Genomic DNA, 17403 nt, shown 5'->3' with positions numbered 1-17403 from the left:
AGAAGACCTAAGTAGATATTTCTCCAAAGAAGACACAGAGATGGTCAATAGGCACATGAAAAGATGCTCAACATCGCTAATTATTAGAGAAATACAAATCAAAACAACAATGAGGTATCACCTCACATGGGTCAGAATGGCCATCATCAAAATGTCTACAAATAATAAATGCTGGAGTGTATGGCGAAAAGGGAACCCTCCTGCACTGTTGGTGGGAATGTAAATTGGTGCAGCCACTATGGAGAACAGTATGGAGGTTCTTTACAAAACTAAAAATAGAGTTACTATATAATCCAGTAATCCCACTTCTGGGCATATATCCAGAAAAGATGAAAACTCTAATTCGAAAAGATACATGCACCCCAATGTTCATAGCAGCACTATTTACAATAGCCAAGACATGGAAATAACCCAAGTGCCCATCAACAGACGATTGGTTTAAGAAGATATGGCATACACACACACACACACACACACACACACACACACACACACACACACACACACACACACACACACACACACACACACACAGTGGAATATTACTCAGCCATAACAAAGAATGAAATGTCATTTGCAGCAACATGAATGGACATAGAGGTTATCATACTAAGTGAAGTAAATCAAATGAGAAAAGACAAATGTTATACTACTTATATGTGGAATCTAAAAATAATACAAATGAATTTATTTACAAAACAGAAACAGACTCACAGACTTCAAAAACAAACTTATGGTTACCAAAGGGGAAATGGAGGGGGGAAGAGGGATAACTTAGGAGTATGGAATTAACAGATAGACACTACTATATATAAAATTGATAACAAGGATTTTCTGTATAACACAAAGAATTATATTCAACATCTTGTGATAACCAATAATGGAAAAATCTGAAATATATATGTAAAACTGAATCATTTTGCTGTACACCTGAAACTAACACAATATTGTAAATCAAATATACTTCAGATTTTTGTTTTTCTTTTAAAGTGCTATGGGATCAAAGAGGAGGGAAGAATTAATTTGGTGAGAGAGATCACGGAAAGCTTCAGAAAAGAAGTGACACAAGCTATGAAATGAAATATAAGACAGGTTTGCCCAGATGAAGTAAAAGAAGTCAGTCTGGGCAGAAGGAATAAGGGGATTGGAAGAAAGGTATGAAAAAATGCTTTTATTTTGAGAACAAATATTCCAAATGGAAAGAGCATGGAATTCATAAAAGTAAAATGTCCCACTATTATGAGTCAAAGTGGTGCAATTTGTTTGGATTTTACTGGATTTTGGCTTATTGTCCTCTATTTGTAGCTCATATTCTCATCACTGGCACATGGTGTCATTCACTCTGCTTCTTTATACTCCCTACCCACCCTTCCCTTTCCCTACCTATCTTCCCTCTTAACGTCGACCTCTTTTGTCTTTACTCAGCTGGAGTCATAGCACTGGCCTGTGTTCCCATGATCACCTTCAAATTAATCTTTATGCCATAATCTCTTTGCTAGTTCAAGTGACCACAGGCCAGCTGAAATTTGGAATTCCACAGATGAATGGCTGAGAGAAGATAGCTTCATCAGGTTGGCCCCTCTCTTTCTCTTATATTTCACCTACCTTCAGCATTAACTTACCCATCTAGTACTAGACTGCTAGGTCACAGAGTCCAACATTGCCTAGCTAATTAGCAAGGAACCTCACAAAAAAGACTTCACCAAAGATAGCACTGAAATAGGAAACCTGTATTTGTTCAGTGGATGCCCTAGATGGAGTACTTCACAGTTAAACAATGATGCAGGTGAAGTTAGCACACATACTTGACAGGAAAAGACTCCTTTTTTTTCAAACAAAAAAAGAAAAAGTTAAAAAAAAAAAGTCACATCTTGAATCCGTCAAATCCACCCCACCGTTATATTATACTGTCAAGTTTTTTCTCCTATAACAAAAAGAATGTATTTTATTTCCCTTAATCTAAACATTATACTTGTAGACACAGTGTTTATTTATACAGTACCTAAGCAAAAGTTTTCATAAATGTGTTCAAGTCATCACAGTTTGGGTAATTTTGAAGATTCAACTTCCATCCTCTCTTTGTAAAGCTCACTGAAGAATTAGATCTCAGGTAAATACAGTTTTTTAAAATCCATGTTATTTGTGTAGCCCAGTTCTTAATGTTTTGACTGTTTTGTTAATCACTAAGTCCAGAGTGGCTTACACTTTTTTAGACAGTTTTGTGTCAAAAATCAAACATCTTTGCCACTTTAGGATTTGTTTACTGCATGTCAATTTTTAGGGGGGTTGCACCTTTGAATTTCTAAAAAAGAATGAATTTTATTAAGTCCTCAAATATTTTATATGCAATGATCTGAATTGCTGGTAAATGTCAACAAATTAATACAGATCTCCACATACCATTTAATAAATTCTACTTGAATTTAGATACTGACTAAAGATGGTACCTCTATGTTACATTGTTGGCATCTACCAATTTCAGAAACATTGCTCATTTTCTTTGCATTACTTTTGATTCTAAGTGTATGTTTGTTGAAGTTAATTTTACTGTATTTGGTTCAGGAAGCAGATTAAATTTATTACCTGGTGAATATTATACAGCATCAGAAATAACTAATATTAAAAGTAGTAGTCATCATAGATACAGTAGTACTAGCAATAATGATATTAAGTGTTTATAACATACTGTTTTCTTTACTAAGTGCTTTATTTGTATTGCTTTATATAATTAACACAACAGCTCCACAAACCCTATATTTTATCCCTATTTAATCAATAAAGAAACTCTGGCACAGAGTGGTTAGATAACTATTATAATTACCCAATTCACACAACCAAAAGCTATAGAAATAGAGTTCTAACACAAGTACAATCCCTGATTACTTGTGTTTCTAGAAAGATAAGTAGTTAATGTAAATATTATTTAAGATACCAAGCTGTACAGAAACAAAGAAAGATTATGATGTCCAAAAGCTTTAGAAGATGAAGGAGGGGACAGGATCTGAGTTGACCAAGGAAGCAGGGAACGCCTTCTTCATAAGGCAAGCTAGACAATCAAGGGGCTGTAGAGGCCAGGTCTTCTCCTTTACTTGGGGGGTGTCTTTGGACTTTTTTTTTTTTAATCAATACTTCCCTAGGCCTCAGTGCTCCTATCTATAAAATAGATAATACCTCAGTTTTATTCATCTGTATAAAAGAGATGATAGCTTATTCATAGAGTTGGGGTAATAATTAACATTGATATATGACACTTACTGCTAACACTGACATTTATTCACTTTTTTCTATTTCTGTCCTGACAATGATAAAAAAAAAAATTACGCTCTTCCTTGTTAAATGAAAGAATAAAAAAATGCTCTTGATTATGTCTACTGCCACCCTCTCTAGTCATTCATCCCTCCACTTCTTGTCTTGGTTTCTTGTACTTACAGTTTCTCCCTCTTCCATTCTAATGTAATAATTGTAACAATAACAATAATTTCTCTCATTTATACTATTCATTTGAGCAGTTTTCTACTTGCCTTTTTGAATAAGAATTCTCAAAAGATATTTTAGGGGATTCCCAATTAAAGATAAATAATTTATGTGTTTGACTTCTATCCTCTTGTAAAACCTCATTAAATTAATATACAACAGATTTATCTTAGTTTCCATCTAGGTCAACTTATAATTTCCAATTTTTTGGGCTTCTGTCTGTCTGCCATCATCATCACAAAAGATGTATTCTAAAGGTGAATAACCCAATTGTTCTGTACTAAGTAATCACTTGTGTGTGTATATATATATATATATATATATATATATATTTTATATACGGTTTCCACAGTTAGCATTTTCAAGCTTGGAAAGAAAACATTTCTCTATACATTATTTCATGAACCCTCTTCCAGAAAACAAAATAATTCTTTTTATATAGGCTCAAGTAAATAAACCATACTGCATTGTGTGCCTTTATATATGAAAACTCCTTGAGATGTGGTCTGAGCAATCACATGTGCTGATAAAGAGCTTTCAAAAATAGAATCAGAGTTAGAAAATACATTGTATAGAAGAAATTTTATTTCTTGTAGTAAGATGTAATTTAAAATACAAGAACAGGCATTTACTCATAGTCTCTAAAGAACACATGAAAAAGAGCACTACCATCATTCGCACCTCCAAAGATGATAATCTGTGCAAAATTACTCCCTTTAGAAAGTAGAGATGAAAAGAGACATGAGACCTCAAAACCCTGCCAAGCTAGGGATGAACATAAAAAGTAAACCACATGTACTGTGGGAGGCAAAGCCACAGCGGAACTGTTAGGCAAAAATAAGACCAAGCTGTGACGTGGTCCAGAGGCTCACTAACAGGAAGTTCTCAGAAGCATCTGACGGGCCTCGAGGTCTGATAGGAATCGATAAAGTTCCGAAAGTGTGGACACTGATTGGGTTCAATTGTTTGGTAATTCTCCTTAAAGAGTTGCTTTTTGTTTGAAGCACTGTCCTCCTTCAACTCTATCTTGGAAATTGATAAAAAGCAGCATAAAGAGATGAAATAACAGTGCAGGCTTTGAAGTAGAATTATTCTATTCATATGAACTTCAAGAGAACATTTGGGCTGATCCCTAGAAAAGACTACTATATATATTAGACAAGCTGGAGGGGGAAAAGAATAAGGACTGTAAAATGTTTTATACTGTCCCTAAATGAAAAGAGCATTAAGTTCAAAACTCAATGGGCAGTATATATATTCATGGTAGAACTGAAGATGATTTTCAGAGAAAACTAAACTAGACTTTTTTTTTATTTTTGGAGTTATAAATTGCAAAACAAGTATTTTATTTTTATTTTATTATTTATTTTTAACATCTTTATTGGAGTATAATTGCTTTACAATGTTGTGTTAGTTTCTGCTGTACAACAAAGTGAATCAGCTATATGCATACATATATCCCCATATCCGCTCCCTCTTGCGTCTCCCTCCCAGCCTCCCTATCCCACCCCTCTAGGTGGTCACAAAGCACCGAGCTGATCTCCTTGTGCTATGCGGCTGCTCCCCACTAGCTATCTGTTTTACATTTGGTAGTGTATATATGTCCATGCCACTGTCTCACTTCGTCCCAGCTTACCCTTCCCCCTCCCCGTGTCCTCAAGTCTAGAGTTTCTTTTATACCTGAAATTTAGGTCTACTCTCTGGACATCTCTCCAGGCTCTGTGTTTCTCAGTATCTGATCAGTCCTGCTATGTTTAAATGCCTTGCACTGAATACAACACCACTTACCTTGTATGCTCAGCTTTCTTTTATTGACCACATGATGACTTAACATATTTAACAAAACATTAAGGGATGGGAAGATACTGCTCCAAAATAAGAAATTTTAAGAGCATAAGGAGGAGAAATCTCAAATGTTGTGAGAGTGTGATGCAAGAGAGAATGGGAGCTGGGAAGGCAAGGGAAGAAAGTGCATGGATCTTCAAAGGAAGTAAAAGCGTCCAGGAACACCGGTATCATCTCTTTTATTAACAGTGCGAATGCTTGGGTTCCTATCTACTTTCTCATTTTATTCTTCTGGGGATCCCAGTCTTAGGTGCTATCCGTCTGTATTTAACTTGTCTACTTTGGTCAACCATTCACTAAGTCCAGCTACTCAAAACACATGGTCAAAGTGTGGGCTACCAACATTGGCATCACCTGGGAGCTTATGAAACTACAGATACCTAAGACACTCCCCAGACCTACTGAATCCGAACTAGCATTTTAGCTCAATCCCCAGATCGTGTTTGATCAGCAGTACTCTGACTCATTTCTATAGATTTGGATCTCATTCTCTTTCAGGCACACACATTTAGCTCGCTTTTCCTGTATTTCATGGCTGATTTCTCAAGACTTGACCGGCCCAGTGGCTCCACACAGGCGTTATCCTGTCTTTGTCCTACAAAGGCTAATCTGCTTCCAGGGTCTATGGGCTCCAGGGGCCTGAGACCAGTCACCAAGATTTCTCAGCCCTGGGATATCAGGTAAAAATTACATATTCCACTAATTAAGAGAAACTGTTACATAGTTCAAGAATAACTGTGATAGAAATTGACAGAAACTTGTTGTATTTTAAGTAATATTTACCTATCAGTGGTAGAGCCTAGATTGGAGGTGGGAGAATCTTACTTGGAAGCTATTTCTACAGATTTTTTAAAGTGTTGCTCCCTGTGTTTGTTTAGTTTGGGGTTTTTTGTGTTTTTTTTTGTTTTTTGGTTAAAAAATAGTATGCAAAACTTCAACTGTATAAATAGTTTTATCTAGTTTTTGAGTAACATTCTTAGGAGAGGGAGTGTAATGCAATGAGAGTGTATACTTTATAGATAATATCATCATTTCATTTCCTTTAGATTCCCTAGGATAACGCAGGTACACATTTTCCTGGAATATTTCAGCATTAGGCTTCCTGAAATTTGGCAGCAGTGTGAGTGACTTCTTGAATTTCTCAACCATTTTTTCCCATTAATCTTATAGTATTTAAATTCTATGAAGAAGATACAGTAACTTAAATACTTCCTATAAATAGAACTACTCAGATTACCAACAGAAAGACTTCTTAAAATTAAATATGCGGTTTAGCAAAATAGTGATCAAAGGCTATTTCCGTAGAATATTCTGGTGCCATTAAATCCCAGTATTGTGTGTAGAGCTAATACTTAACAGTATAACCAGCTTTAACAGTGTACGCATGTGTACATGCCATATATTTCCAAGATTTATTTTTCACTTCATCTTGGGTGGTCTACTACTGCCTTTTACACTACAACCAACTGATCCCAAAGTTCAGGGTTATTGAAAAGCATCATAAATAAAATCCATGTGTGCATTGTTTAAGTACCAGATGATACTTACAAAGGTTTCAGCAACTTTGCCAGTTCACTGCCAGCAAAAATTATCGATCTCTACCGTTAGTTGTACAATCACAAATGTTTTTGTAAGGTTGAATTCTCCCCGATAATCTTTCCTGGCAAATTCTAGTAGGATTGTGAAAGAATTATATTATTTATGTTGCATTCATTGTTGCATGTCAAAGCAGCAGATACTATCTGTTTAAAGCAGCCCTTGAACTTCTTGTTGGACTACCTATTGTCACAGATCTATACATTCTTAAGGAAAGAATGTCTGTCCTTAAGAGAAAGTCTCTATGCTGTTTTTTCTATGAAAATAGTTTATTGATTAGCAGCAGTGTGTGAGCCTATTAAAAATCACTTCCAAAAAAAAAATTTAGTACTGAAGTATTAGATGTTTTATGTCAATGAGATTTCAGGAAGTGGGGACTTTAAATTAAAGCTCAAGGGAGTTTCCGGTCATGGAGTTTAAAAAGTGCAGTTTTCTCTTAAGCTCTCTGTAAATCATCTTAAAACACTGCTGATTTGCTAATGTGTAACACAGACTTCTAGATTTTTGTTGGGTAAAAAAGGATAAATCGGGAGCAATGGGAATGGGAGCCTGGGGGCAATTTGAGGTACAGGAATGTTTCCAAAGCAGTTTTTGAACAGTTGTAAGGACAAAATGAAGTCACTACCAAAGAGGTGCTAGTTTACAGTCCCAGAGTCATGAAACATAAGCGTTGCATTTTGTGCCAGTGAGTATCAGCTTCTTGATATGACTTAATAGCAGGTTATATTTTTAGCACAAAAGGATAACCCTTGGATAAAATCTCGTGTAGCATCAACAGATATGTCATTAGCCAAAACCCAGTGTTAAAGAATTTAAAACCCCAAATCTCCATTGATAGCTAATAACCTACTCCAGTCTCAGGTCACTTTGGCAAATGTGTTGTCCTCAGTTACATTTGTGACGGTTTCCTTGAACCTTTAGGAGTTGTTTCCTTGGCCAGGTACAGTGAACAATCCATGTTTTTTATTGGTCAGTTCCGCTGCTGTTCACCATAGAATAGTGGCCAGTAGCTTATAACGTATAAATGTTATGTAAAGTGGTCAAGGTTTTAATCAGTTGGAAGTATTGGCAAATTAGAAGAACTACACTTTCCAGGAGGCTCATTATCCTTTCCACTTTGAGGCTGAAGAGAGGACCACATAGGACAAGGTTAGAGGACTCTGACCACTTTCAGAGAAAAAAGGTATCTCCCCAAGCAAAAGCAAGAGCTACATGTGGGTGAGAGGTCAGAGGAGATACCAGAAAGTGGAAGTAGGAAGAGAAGTGGAAAAGAAGGTGGATAGGGAGCTAACTTAACCTTCTTTCCTTTAGGAAATCTAAATTCTCAAAAGGAAATTTACAGTGAAGCTACAGGAAGATAATTTTAGAATTTGGGTTAATCTGAGAAACGACATGATTAAGGGATTGATTCAGGGAGTTGCTTGTCTAGCTGGAAATACAGATTCTCAAGTCTTGGGTTGTTTTATCTAGGTTCTAAAGAGCTGTGTGTATGTGCTTGTGTGTGTGTGTGTGTGTGTGTGTGTGTGTGTGAGATAGTGTGTGTGTGTGTCAGTTCAAACATATCCAAACTGACTAATAACCCTCTCTCTATTCATTCAAATTTTAAAGAAGGTAACTTGTAGAACTCTTATTTTCAAAGCTTAAATTGCTTGTTGGGAATCTACAGTGTTTAGGTCTCAAGCACCTATCCACTTTCCCCATCTTTGCATTTTATACGCCATTAGCTAATAGAATAGGTTATAGCTCCACTTTCACTAGGAGTGTACACTTCAGTGAGGAGAAATTCAACGGCCCCACCTTTATCACCAAATTTACAGGCAATTCATTTGGAAAAATAAAATGAGATACAGCACCTCACAGTCATAGGTTCCTCCTATAAAGCCTTGTCCATCAAGCTGTGACTGGTGCCCCTGCTGCAACCCACCTTCAGTGCGTTCTGCTCTTCTACATCCAACCCAGCTCCAAGCCTCTACTGTACACATCTGCACTCAGCCCAAGCTGACTATGAAACTATCACCTGAACTCCTTTGAGCTCATCTTTGCGGATACTCACACATCCAGCCGCAGACACTCGCCCTGGGAAACCACAACAGTCCCTGGTGCCACTCACTGGTACCATCCCCAATCCTCTAGTACCCCGATCTTGCTACTGCTGACATATACTAGTTCCTGGTATGTTTCATAGAATTGAACAATAGAAGAAATACACCTACCCAGACTTTTAAAAAAACTTCCTCAATAATGTCTTTTAAAAGAGTTTTAATTTAAACCCAGACACATTTCAGGCAAGATGAAGGTTTGTGACAAACTCTTCTGCCTCACTTGCGAGTACTCAAATGCAACTCTTCTCCCTCGCTTCTAGGAGTGTAGTTTTCAGAGGAGAAGGTAAAAGGAGGCCTCCAAATCTTTCTTCAAACTCCTTCCATTGATTACAGAGGAAAGAAGGTAAACCAAGTAAGCACCTTAGGATATGCTACAAATAAATATCCTAGGGCTGTTCCAAAAAGATTTGAAAATGTGACTCAACCTCCCAGGTTGTACATAGTAACATAAGATAAATGCTATATGTGAGGGAATTACAAAAATCTAAGTGACAATATTAAATATTAAAAGGGAAGTATTTGAGTTGCAGGAAGGCTCTGCCCCAAATCTCATCCAGATTACTGCCTCTTCTGCCTGCCTACAAAGTTCACTTTACTTCCACTTTCTCTTTCCATGAGAGACCTCTTTATTTTTGCTCATAATTGTGGATACTGAGGCTCTTGGATTATGGTTATAATCCGAGCCCACTTCTTAAAAAAATCCTGTCTTCTATAATACATTCATACCATGACCATACTCTGATTATGTTACCTTTGAGCTCTATTAATCAGAAACAAATGCATATGACAGATATCTATCACAAGCTTACAATACGTAAAAACTCATAATATTACATTATGCAAGAGTTGACACTGCACTCAGAAAGACCAGAAAAGATTGAAGTATCTTATTTATTCACCTGAAAAATATTTATCAAGTCTTTATTATGTGATAGACACGAGATATAAATCTGACTTCTGGGGGGGGGGTTACAACCTATAATTTAGATAAGAGTTGATACTGAAATATATAATAGAAAGCTACAAACATATTAAGAAAACAAGTTATTTACATACTACTGCAATTCATAGATCACATTGTTAAAAAAGGAATCTCAGAACTAATTCTGGAACAACTTCGGTCTCTCAGGGAGATTCAGCATTCTTAACCCCATTATACAGAGAAATGGACAAATAGTGGAAGGCTTTGATGTTAGAGTTCATGTCTCATTATAGATTGCTTTTCATACTAATTATCACTGTCTCTATGGTGTATGAAGTTAACATAAGTATTTCTCCACGGTAATTTAAATATTTGTACAAATTTACCCATATAAAATGTTTTTGTGTACATATTTCTGAAATTTGAGGAATAAATATTTCAGCTTGGTAACTTTCTGCTTTTTCAACTTGCCCACTATGACTTCATACCTATTAATCCCTCCTTAATAATTGTTTTGTTTTTATGTAGAAAGATCCTAGGCATTTAGATTACTCATTTCCTTCACATAACTGATGTTACGCACAATTTATATTTAGCTAAGTGTGTTCACTTTTAAAAACATACTTAGGAAGAGTTCAGTCTTGAGAATGGGTTCATGCTGGGGGAAAGCACCAACAGGCACTAACAGACTGTCAACTTTTCAAGAAAAGACCTCTCAGGATATGAGTATCCAGGGATTCTGCAAAGGCCATTTTCACATGATAAAATGTCTCAGTCTGAATTTCTTGGCAACTTTTGTTTTTGACATTTTATTTTTCAAATCAAAGACGTTTCAATGTGTCATTATCTTGAAGAATGTAACACTACATGAGTCCAGATGAGCATAGAAACTTAACAAAAGTTCCATGATTTTAGCCAACCTGCACCTGCCATCTTCCCTGGAGACCCACTCCTGTGTGGTTTCCTTACATGAAGTAAAAGCTTCTTAGAGACCATAGTGCAGTAATTCCCAAATGTTATGCAGTTGCAAAACCCTCTCATTGTGAGATTTTTGCCTTCCACCTCTAGCATTTTGGGAAAATTTGAAGGAATCTCAAGTTAATCTAGTCTTTCTGAAAAACCCAAGTGATGAAATTAGATAATGAGCATGGAAAGGAGATTGTAAAGTAATTATTCTCTCTTCTTTTGGGATTGGGCTGGCATTCCTGGGGAAGGAATGGCTTCTGCACATGATGTCTGCTTCTATGCCCCTGATTCACTTATCACCACTCCAAGAAAACATATTTCTTTCATTCATTCATTCATTCAGTAACTATTTGATGAGCACTAACGTATGCCAAGCATGGTCCTAGGTGCTGAATATTTAGAGGTAAAAAAAAGACAAAATTGCTATACTAAAGGCTCTTACATTTCAGTTTGTGAAACAGACAAAGAAACATTAAACAAGTAGATCTTTAGTATCTAGTAGCTCACAATTTTCTTTAGCACCAAGCAAAGTATTTTGAACATAGTAAGTGTTTAGTAACTATTTGCTAAATGAAAGATATAGTGTGGCTTTGTTATTTACTAGCAAGCTACTTATCCTTGCTAAATGGGAATAACAATAGAGTTCTACTGGGTTTCCATAAGATTTAAGAAAATATTTAATATGTGAGTCACGGTATCTTGCATATAGTAAATGGCGGAAAGTATCAGCTCACAAAATTATGCACAATATATTATAAAGGTATGGAAACTGAAGGCAAGGAGTTAGTGATGTTCTGGTAGGTGGTTAGATAAGTGGGGTTGGCTGGACCTAAATACATCATAAAGAATGGAAATAAAGACATCTTATTCCTTCTTCCCCTTCAAGAATGGTACTTGACAATTTACAGTTGGAAACAAAAGATATGAAGGAGTTAAAGAGATTTCAGCTAATAATTTGAATCAGCTTGACTAGTGATGGCAATAGCTTTGTAACACGGGAAATAGGTCAGTGTATATGTGAAAGCCATAATGGTTAACCAGGCAGTTCCACAGCTGTAGCTAGAAGTTAGTCTTTTCCATGTGGCTTTAATATACAAACTGAAGTGGCAAAAGTACTCAGAAGGGCAGATGTAACTTGGAGAATAAAAATGTATTACAAGTACCAAAACTGATTATATTATTTGATAGTGCACTATTTGCACGATGTCCCCTCCCTTTTATCACTGTTAATAATTAAGTTTTGATTATAATATACACCATAGTTCATTAATTCAACAAATGTTGAGTGTTTCTAACGCGCCAGAAAATGTGTGAATACGTTAAACTGGAATACCACACAGAAATCCTTTAATACGAAACAAACTTCTCCATAAGTTATCATGATAGAAATTCTCAGCTAACTGACCCTTAAAATTCTTCCATTTAATTGGATTCCTGTTGTCCAACCATATAAGAGCTTTCACTTGCGTATTTTGTGCCATGAACATAGAATCAAGTGGGGAGTGGCACCACTCCGTTTGGATCTCAGCATCTGTCCTTCTTCAAATTAAAAAACTCGGGGTGGGGGGAATGACACATGATAAATCTATGATAGTTTCAATCAGTGTCAGTTGATAGAACTTAACTAATACTATTTGAGGTTCTAATTACATGAATAGAGTCAGGGTGTTTGACATGTGTAGATTCCATACACGAACTTAGTTCATGCAGTAAATTCACCTATTTTTATTAAAAGGTAAGAAGGTGCCATAAATCACAAAATTATAATCCTTCACTAATGGAGAACCAAAATAAACAAGTGAATAAGTGCACTAGCAAATGCTGCATAATTAAACCTGCATCCCAGAAATATCTCTGTAGCCTCTAAAGCCTTACTTGTTAGAAAACATACCATGAGAAAGTATGCTTTTCTAAACTTTCTCATGAGCTATAGAGAATAAAACCTGGTTGGATAGGGGAAAGGAAGTAATATAAAATCCAATGAATACATGGGATAGATTAACATGGAGAAATGTAGATAATCTACTTATGCAGGAACATTTTCTTAACAACAGCTCTTTTCTGCCATTATCTCTTAACTCTGAAATCCCAGTGGAATTGAATATTATATTTTCTTATTTGAATCGATTCCCTAAATTCTTTGTTAATTGACAAAGCTGATATTGTATGAATTCTCCAAATGACTGTGGTTTCAAATGAGAAGTACATTTATAAAAGAACTTTAATTCCTCTACTTTTGAAATGAGAAGACTATTAATCTTAATTACATATTATTATAGCACCTAATATTTTAAAACTGAAGAGTAACTTTAAAAAGAGTAAAATCAAACTTTTTAAAAATAAGACTTTCCCATTAGGATACAACAAAATTATGTTTTAAATATAGTGAATTTTTCTCCAAAGTATTTAAAGCTTGTTTTATTTAAAAGATATTGTCTTCTTATTCATTGCTAAGTAACTCAACTCTGAAAGCTACCCAGTTATACATCTGGAGTCAGCTACATAACAAAAATATCGACTATCTGAAATACTCGGGCAAAAGCTGAACCTGGAATTAAACTATGTGGATAAATTTCAATTCACAATACCTCAACCATCTCTCAGTTTTATCAGTACTTTCTAATTAATTCAATACGTTTTATTACCTTAAGGTCTTATTACCGTTAATGCAGTATATTGAAAGCAAAAATAAATGATATAACAGGAAAATGGAGGAATATTAAAATATTTGTGCAAAAATATGCAGAAAATAATCTCAGAAGTATTATAGATTATCAAATACAATTTTTAGAAAGATGTAAAATGTCATTAAAAACACATCAATCTACAATGATGTTACGTGAATAATTTCCATCTTTCCAAAAGTTACTATCTAATGAATACCCTAAATTATCTAAAAGATATAAAAGGGAACTTCAACTTAATGCTTTTATGTAATTAAATTGTAGCAATCTTTTAAAATGTATTTTTCTTCTCATAAACAATAGAAGCATTAGAAATCTATACCACAGATGAGAAAACACAAACAGGTTTCTTCAATAAGATCTGGCTCAGGAAAACCCATTTTAGCTCTATCTAATTAGGATTCTTTACTCAGGCTATTTTGGACCAAGTGCTTATGAAGAATACCAGTAACAGAATGGTTTGTAAAATCAAATGTAGTGAACCCAGGCAGAAAAAAATATAATAAAGTTGCTTCAGAAACGCACCTGCCACACAGGTTTGTCTCCAGCAAAACAAAGGCAACAGGCAGGGTAGTCTGACACTGAGCTAAGATAGAGCGACATATTTTAAGCAAGATTTCACACAGCTCACAAGACAAAGAGATGAAGTCAACAGCAGATGTGTAAAGAATGAAAAACCAGCATAAAGGCCTTGTGTGCTCAGATAACCATACCATAAGAAGCCAAGAGACTCAAACACACACCCTTAACCAAAGCACCACTATCCTCCCAGTAAGAGAGTCCCTGAACTCAGATGAGGAACACAGAGGAAACTGACAATGAACACAAAAGCAAAGGCAAGTATTGAATCTTGATTCTTCAAAGACGTAGGTCATATTACTTATTTTATTTAATCTTTTTCTTATCTTCAGAAAAACTTCCTGATGTACTTCTATTCTAGCACTCATTATATTATATATCTATATAGAGATATACTCTATATTTTTATCTGACTGGCATCTTAGCCAGATGTTGAGCTTTGTGAGAGGGAAAAATCCTCTATTGATCTTTATATCCACAGCTTCTAGCTTAGTTCCAAACATATAATAGAAAGTACTCAGTAGATGTTCAACTGATTGATTTGTAGTTCATGTACTACTAGAAACGTGTTAAATTTTCTTATCAAGTATATTATAATCAGCAGTGCCATCTCTGAGTATGAATGAGAAATGTGGTGTTTGTATAGATACAGTATCAAGTGTATGTAATGTAATATACCACAGCAGTGGACAAAAAGGCATAGTGACCACACACTATAATCTTCCCTCACATTGCACCCTAGAACTGCATATGTATATGTTTTTAATTGCACAAATGTAGAACCATACTCAGAAATAAGGAAAGTTTCAGAAGATCAAAAGTGAGTTATTCCTGACAGACTGAAAGGAGACAAATTTTGATCAAATAGAAGAATGTGAGCTCAATAAACTTTTGGAAGAGTATGATTTTTAAAACCTGACAGGAGCAAAGCCACAGAAATTCCATGGTGGATGCCTGGAGTGGGAGGGAGCTGAAACAACTGTAGTATGATAAATTAGGGTACCACCAAGGAGATAGTCTATCTGCCAGCTCAAGCACATTTCCTGTCCCTCTGCCATCGCATATGACACATCCCTCTCCACCAAGATAAGCTGTAGCATTAGTGTTTATCTCAAGGTGGACTTGTAGGTTGGATACAAAAGACAAGGAGCTAGGCAGCTGGCAATGCTAGAGAAAAACTGGGGGGGAAAAAAGCCCAAAATAAAAGGACAGAAACACCTCTATATAAGGTTAATCTGGCCATTCTACCAGAATCACTGAAAACTGAGTAGTAAAAGAGCCAGTTGTAGTTTGAGTGTTCTACCCTCAGATAGACTTCATAAACTAAAAGAGCCAAACACCTGAAAGGGAAGCTGAACTACAGATAAGACCGTTTTCAGAGATCACAAGACACCTTAGGAGAACCAGGCACAGGAAAGAGAAACAACAATCATGGGAACTTAAACCAGAGAAAGAAGATCAGATAGAGCAGTGATTATCAACCACTGCTGCATTGGAATCGCTTTAAAATGTGTTGAGACCTCAATATCTGAGGGTCAGATATTATGGTGTACTTGGTCCAAGGTGCTACCTGGGGGTTAGGTTTTTTTTTTTAAAGTTCCCCAAGTGATATTAATGTGCAGCTAAAGATGAAATCTTTTGTGATAGGGCAGCCATAACAGGAATTTAAAACACATATGCACCTTCATAGAGTTAAAAGAGAGATTGCATTTATGATGCCTATTATGATATTCAAAGATCCTTTTAGGATTTATGATATTATCTTTATCCTCTGCTAGTTTTCCTCTGTTACCACTGACTATTATTGGGGGAGAGAGAGGTTTGAATAAAGGGAGGCTGTGTTGAGTTAGGGTATCTCCCAGGGATTTCCTAGAGATTAACCCAATAAAGGCCGCATAAAGTAGAATTACCTGCTTGTATTCAACAAGGTCCAGTGTCTGGTCCTTACATGCTCAGAAACATGATCTGCCAGATTTCAAGATCCAGTGTACTCAGGGATGCTGTCTCCAGACTACCAAATGCAATTCGGAAAGAAAATGGACAATTTATTAATTTTCAACAAGAGATATAGTTGTGAATGAGATAGAAAAGCATGCAGAGGAAGATTTTCATTTAGCATGGAATCAGAACAAAAGGAATTAGTCCTGTGCCTCAAATGTTTGAGGGCCTCAGCTGTAATTATTGGAAGCACTTTCTCGTTCATTTGTTAGAAATAAGGATTGACTGAATTCCTCTTTTGTGTCAGTATGACACATAAATGTATAGACAGCGTTTCTTGTCTCAGGGAGATGGCATTCTAGTGGTAGGTGGGATGAAGAAGATAATAAAGAAATTAATACATAGATCAATAAAAATATCAAAGTGAGTACAGTGGGTTAAACAGTACCCTCCCACAGCAAAATCCATGTCTACCCAGAAACTCAGAGTGTGACCTCATTTGAAGACAGGGCTTTTGCACAGGTCATACTGTTTGGATTGGGCCCTAAATCAAATAACCGGTGTCCTTATAAAAAGAGGAGAGGATACAGAGAGGCACACAGAGAAGAAAGCCATGTGAAGATGGCGGGAGGCCGAGATTGGGAGTTGTGCTTCCACAAGGCAAGGAATGCCAGGAGCCACCAGAAGCTGGAAGAGGAGAGGAAGTAACTCCCCACACACACACAGCCTCATAGGGAGCACAGCCCCTCCAGCACCATCGTTTCAACCTCCAGTCTTCAGAACGTAACACCTGGTTTGTGGCGATTTGTGGTCGCTGCAGGAAACTAATGCAGCAGTGATCCGCTGTAGATGTAGAATTAAAAAGACAACGGGGGGACGGAAAGTCAATGAATGACATGGATTCTGGGATTGAAATGAGAATAAAGAGCAAACCACCAACAAATGATCGTAATAATGCCCAAGATAGAAGACATGGCCACAGCAAAGATTCTAAGGCCGTAAAAAGCGTGCTGCCTTCCAGAAACCAAAGTCAGGCCAGTGCAGCTAGAGTTCCATGGGCCGAGGGCAGAAAGGTAGGAGACCAGGTTAGAGAGGAAATCAAAAGGCATGTAACATAAGGATTTATATAGATTTTAATTTCAAGTGCAATTTGAAAATGTTGGGAAATCTTAAAGTAAGCAGAAAATGGACTCAATCTGATTGAGGATTTTTAAAAGATCCTTCTGATTGCTGTGGAGAGAATGTATTTTTTTCAGTTAACCCTTTGACAACTAGCATATGGTCACAGTGAGGGATA

The 17403-nt window shown here is 36.2% G+C and overlaps 1 long non-coding RNA gene across 2 annotated transcripts in view; it reads left to right on the top strand.

The window, feature by feature from the left end:
• The first annotated feature begins 541 nt into the window (after positions 1-541).
• The window catches only part of LOC137228938 (uncharacterized), a 42430-nt gene continuing 25568 nt past the window's right edge, over positions 542-17403 (top strand). The window contains exons 1-4 of one of the 2 annotated variants that reach the window (XR_010945415.1): positions 542-1571; positions 5818-5999; positions 6366-6439; positions 9278-9360. This is a non-coding gene — a long non-coding RNA (uncharacterized lncRNA). The remainder of the gene's footprint in view (positions 1572-5817; positions 6000-6365; positions 6440-9277; positions 9361-17403) is intronic. The other variant, XR_010945416.1, reaches the window with a different exon arrangement.

Source organism: Pseudorca crassidens, chromosome 8, assembly GCF_039906515.1.
Source record: "Pseudorca crassidens isolate mPseCra1 chromosome 8, mPseCra1.hap1, whole genome shotgun sequence".
NCBI classification, from domain to species: Eukaryota; Metazoa; Chordata; class Mammalia; order Artiodactyla; family Delphinidae; genus Pseudorca; species Pseudorca crassidens.
Note: the sequence above shows the minus strand (reverse complement) of the source record. Positions and strands in the feature narration are given on the sequence as shown.